We start from the raw sequence: 5,000 nt of genomic DNA on the forward strand, positions 1-5,000 counted from the left end.
CCATTCTGTTTTTCTTCTAGTGCTGTACCCGACCCGGCTGCCGGCCTCAGCCGGGCAGTTGTAGTCCTCTGGTTCTTTTGCTGCCGGCTGGCATCGGTCGTGTACCTTTGCCGGCCGGCTAATGTCAGCCCTTGTCTGCCGGTCGCCAAGAGTGTGGCCGGCAGCTGGGTACTGTACTACCTTGTGTAGTTGCCGGCCGACAGTCATTGCCGGCTGGCAGTTACTGCCGGCCGGCACATGCATTTGAACCAGCGTTCTGCCACCTTATAGCTGTTAAGTAGTATACTTTAAAGCTAGTTATGGTGTGTGCCGGCCGGCACATAACCTCCTATACTGTACCAGTATTCTTCAGTATAACATATACTGTAAGAAGAAAACTATAGTATAGGTTTTGGTACAGCACTGTGTGTTCTAACACTTTTGTGTTTTCTTGCACGGCCCTTTGCTGTTGCCCTACAGATAAGAAAGTGAGTTCTTTCTTGTCTATTATCCAGGATTTTAAAATCATTGCTTAGGTGTGAGCTCCACCTGTTTCCTCTGGAAACTTTGCATTGGTTATTCTAGAAGAGATTAACCATTCGATTTTATTATCTGGAAGGCTGCAACAATTGGTTGTGAGGGAAACACAAGTGTGTGTCTTTCCTTTCTGAATTGTTATGCTATACTATGCATATCCAGTGATACATAGTTCACTTGATACTCATGGAAATTTCTTCTCTTTACAGGAGGACCCTCCGAAGTGCGGAAGTGTTTTCTGCAACGTCCGCAGCAAGAACCTCTGCAGACATGAGTTTTGTAGGAGACACGCAGCATGCGCTGTCTCCAAGGGTGATCTCCGGTATTGGGACCCTCAGGTATGTACTGTGTGCACTAACCTGATTACTGAGGCCTTTGATTCCCCTAGGACGGCGGAATCAAGGGATATAGCAAGGGAAAAGCTTCGTACCTGGGTAAGGGGCTTCCAGAAGAACACCTCTGGACCTTATCTTCCAAGTGAGAAGATGAGGGCGTATCTTTTCCCTAAGGCATCAGCTGATGCAGTGATTCCCCAGCATCAAGAGGAGATCCCCCAAGTTCAGATCCAGGTGGATGCTGAAGTCGCGGTCGCTATGCAAGACATCCAGTTAGATGACAGGATGTCTGACGTAGACGAGCGTCTGGAGGAAGACCTCCTGGCAGAAGCCCAGGATGAAGTTCAAGCCCCAGACATTGTAGAGGAAGAGGTCGACGAGGTGTCGGCTACTCCGGTTCAGACCCCGGAGCCTATTCCCTCAACATCGGCCGGTCTCCCAGTAGAGCTGGGACAGGCCCTCTCCTCCATTGTTGGAATGATCCAACAAATGCAGAAGGAGAATCAGGAGAAGGCGGCTGCAATGGAACTAAGGATGCAGAGCCTTGCAGAATCACATGGGCCCCAGAAAAGGCTCATTGTGAAAGACCTTCCCTTGTGCTCAGATGCTAACCCATGGAGGTATGCTGAGCACATGCCGATGACGACTGGAAAGATCGTCATCTCGGATAAGTTGGGCTCAGTTCCCCTAGAGGAGGTGGAATTCTGGCCCAACAAGCCATCATATCCGGACTGTTATGTCCGGCTGAGGAAGGAACCAGCTTAAAAGGAGGAGACAGAGCCGAAGGAGGTCATAGTGATGGACCATGCTAAGGCTCAAGCTTTGCTTTCATCCTCGATGAAGAGAGGGGCTTCTCTAACTCAAAGGTAGCTGCATTGAGCAATAAGCTCCCTTCCTTTGTGTCCTCTCCTGCTAGAGCCTTCCCCTTTTTACAGAAAGGGTTTGCGGCTGTACTAAAAGCAGTCGAGGCCGGCAAGCCTTGCCCCTCCCTGGAGGAGTGTAAACCCTTGTCGCTGGCCCTGCCTATGGACCACAAAGACTGGAAGGACGTCAATCTTACGTTCTCAGTTGGGAAGTTGGAGGCTGATATTGCCGGACGTCAGTTCGGCGAGGACCTCCCTAAGCTGTCTGACTTTCTTTTGCGGAGAGAGTTCGAGACAAAAGAAAGACTGGCTGCCTCAATGTCTCTTCAGACTACTCTTGAGACGATGGCAAGTGACCCCAAGGTCCATGAAATGATCATGGTGGTGGCCAAGGCTCATCTGGCCACAGTGACGAAGGACCTTTATGGCTTCGTCATGGCGAGGAGAGCTTGTAGGGAGTTCGTGTTCACCTCGGCTACGGTGAGGCACGAGCCAAGGAAACTAATCTCCTCCAACATTTGGGGCAAAGACCTTTTCCCTACCGATTTGGTCAAAGAAGTTGTTGATAAGGCCGCCTTGGAGAATAGAAACCTTCTCCAGAAGTGGGGCCTGGCTATCAAAAGAAAGTCTTCCCCGGATGAGGGTCCTCAACCAAAGAGGAAGACTATGAGGACTAGGCTACCGTCTCGGCCAGCCAAGCCTTATAGACAGCAACAGCAACTGCAATTGCCATTGCCTCCAGTGCCCCAGATGGTGGCACAAACCCCAACCACTTTTCAGTGTGTACCCCAGGCTGTGTCGACACAGTTCACGGCATTCACCCCAACGTTCGAAGGGTAGTCTATTTCCTTTCGAGCAAAGCCTAGAGGAGCAGCCAGAGGCTCGTCTAGGCGCCCCTCAAGGGGAAGGGGATTCAGGGATGGTCGTGGTCAGGGAGGCAAGACCTCAGGACGGCAGTCCAAGTGAGATGATACCGGTAGGAGGGAGACTTCTGAAATTTCGGGATCGGTGGACCTTCGATCCCTGGGCCCACAGCCTACTCAAGAATGGACTGGGCTGGAGCTGGTACAGCACTCCACCCCCGTGCCTTCGGTTTTTCCAACACTCCACCCCCGTTCTGGAGGAGTACGTTCAAGAACTGTTGGAGAACAATGTGATCCGAAAGGTGAAGTCCATCAAATTCCAAGGGAGGCTGTTTTGTGTTCCCAAGAAAGACTCGGAAAAGCTCAGAGTCATTCTGGACTTGTCGCCACTCAACAAGTTCATAGTGAATTGCAAATTCAATATGCTAACACTGCAACACATAAGGACCTTACTGCCCAAGAGGGCATATTCCGTCTCTATAGACTTGTCAGACGCCTATTGGCACATTCCAATCAACCGTCGACTCTCCCCCTACCAAGGGTTCAGGCTATAACGAAGACTATACGCCTTCAGAGCCATGCCATTCGGGCTAAACATAGCCCCAAGGATTTTCACGAAGCTTGCGAGCGTAGCTCTCAAACAATTACGCCTAAAGGGAATTCAGGTAGTAGCCTACCTGGACGACTGGTTGGTGGGGGCAGCATCCGAGACAGAATGCTTGCAGGCTTCCAGTCAAGTGATCTAGTTCCTAGAGTACCTAGGCTTCAAGATCAACAGAAAAAAGTCTCGACTTTCTCCATCTCAAAAGTTCCAGTGGCTGGAAATCCACTGGGACCTGTTGTCACACCGTTTCTCCATCCCGGCGAAGAAAAGGAAGGAGATAGCGGGTTCTGTCAAGAGACTTCTAGATTCCGAAAGAATATCAAGATGCGAACAGGAGAGGGTACTGGGCTCTCTCCAGTTTGCTTCGGTGACAGACCCAGTGCTAAGAGCACAGCTAAAGGATGCAACGGAGTTTGGAGAAGTTATGCATCAAACGCGCGAAGAGATCTGAGAAGACCAGTTCCGCTTCGGCTACGTACTCTTCTCAGGCCTTGGTCCCAAGCCAGACATCTAAAGAAGTCGGTTCTTCTTCAGCCACCTCCCCCGTCGGTGACGATTCACTCAGACGCCTCGAAGGAGGGATGGGGAGGTCACTCTCATCGGAAAAAAGTCCAGGGACTTGGTCCAAGCTATTCAAGACCTTTCACATAAACTTTCTAGAAGCTATGGCAGTGCTCCTTACCTTAAAGAAAGTCTCCCTGCGTCACTCGATCCACATAAGGTTGGTGATGGACAGCGAGGTAGTTGTGAGATGCTTGAATCGACAAGGATCGAGGTAACCACCTCTCAACCAGGTGATGTTGGCCATCTTCCGATTGGCGGTAAAGAAGAAGTGGTACCTGTCGGCAGTTCACCTTCAAGGAGTCCGCAATGTGACAGCGGACGCTCTATCCAGGTTCACACCGATAGAGTCGGAATGGTCCTTAGACGCAGGATCATTCTGCTTCATTCTGAATCAAGTCCCAGAACTGCAGATAGACCTCTTTGCGACGAAAGACGACAAGAAGTTGCCCCTGTACGTGTCCCCGTACGAGGACCCCCTTAGCGGAAGCAGTGGACGCGATGTCCCTCGACTGGAACAGATGGTCCAGGATTTATCTGTTCCTTCCTCACAACCTTCTGTTGAGGGTCCTCAACAAACTGAGATCCTTCAAGGGGGTAGCGGCAATAGTGGCCCACAAGTGGCCGAACAGCATGGGGTTCCCCCTGGCATTGGAACTACAGCTGAAGTTTGTACCGCTACCAGATCCAGTTCTGACCCAGCGAATCCAGAAGTCGACTGTCTGCGCTTCATTACAGAAAACCCGGACCCTGCAGCTCATGATTTTCTCTCCCTAGCGGTGAGAAAGCGTTTCGGGATTTCGAAAGCCAGCATAGACTTCCTAGAGGAATATAAGTGCAAATCTACTAGAAGGCAATATGAGTCATCTTGGAGAAAATGGGTGGCCTTTGTCAAGGCGAAGAATCCGCAGGAGATCTCGACAGACTTCTGCTTATCTTTCTTCATCCACCTCCATGGTCAAGGGTTGGCAGCTAACACGATTTCAGCGTGTAAGTCTGCTTTGACAAGACCCATTCTATATGCCTTCCAGGTCGACCTAGGTAACGAGATCTTTAATAAAGTTCCGAAAGCCTGCGCTAGGCTCAGACCTTCAGCACCTCCAAAGCCCATTTCATGGTCTTTAGACAAAGTTCTTCATTTCGCTTCTCTGTTGAGCAATGAAGAGTGTGCGTTAAAGGATTTGACACAAAAGGTTATTTCCCTATTTGCTCTCGCGTCCGGGGCCAGGGTTAGTGAGATTGTAGCCCTCTCGAGAGA

Source organism: Palaemon carinicauda, chromosome 27 (genome assembly GCF_036898095.1).
Source record: "Palaemon carinicauda isolate YSFRI2023 chromosome 27, ASM3689809v2, whole genome shotgun sequence".
NCBI classification, from domain to species: Eukaryota; Metazoa; Arthropoda; class Malacostraca; order Decapoda; family Palaemonidae; genus Palaemon; species Palaemon carinicauda.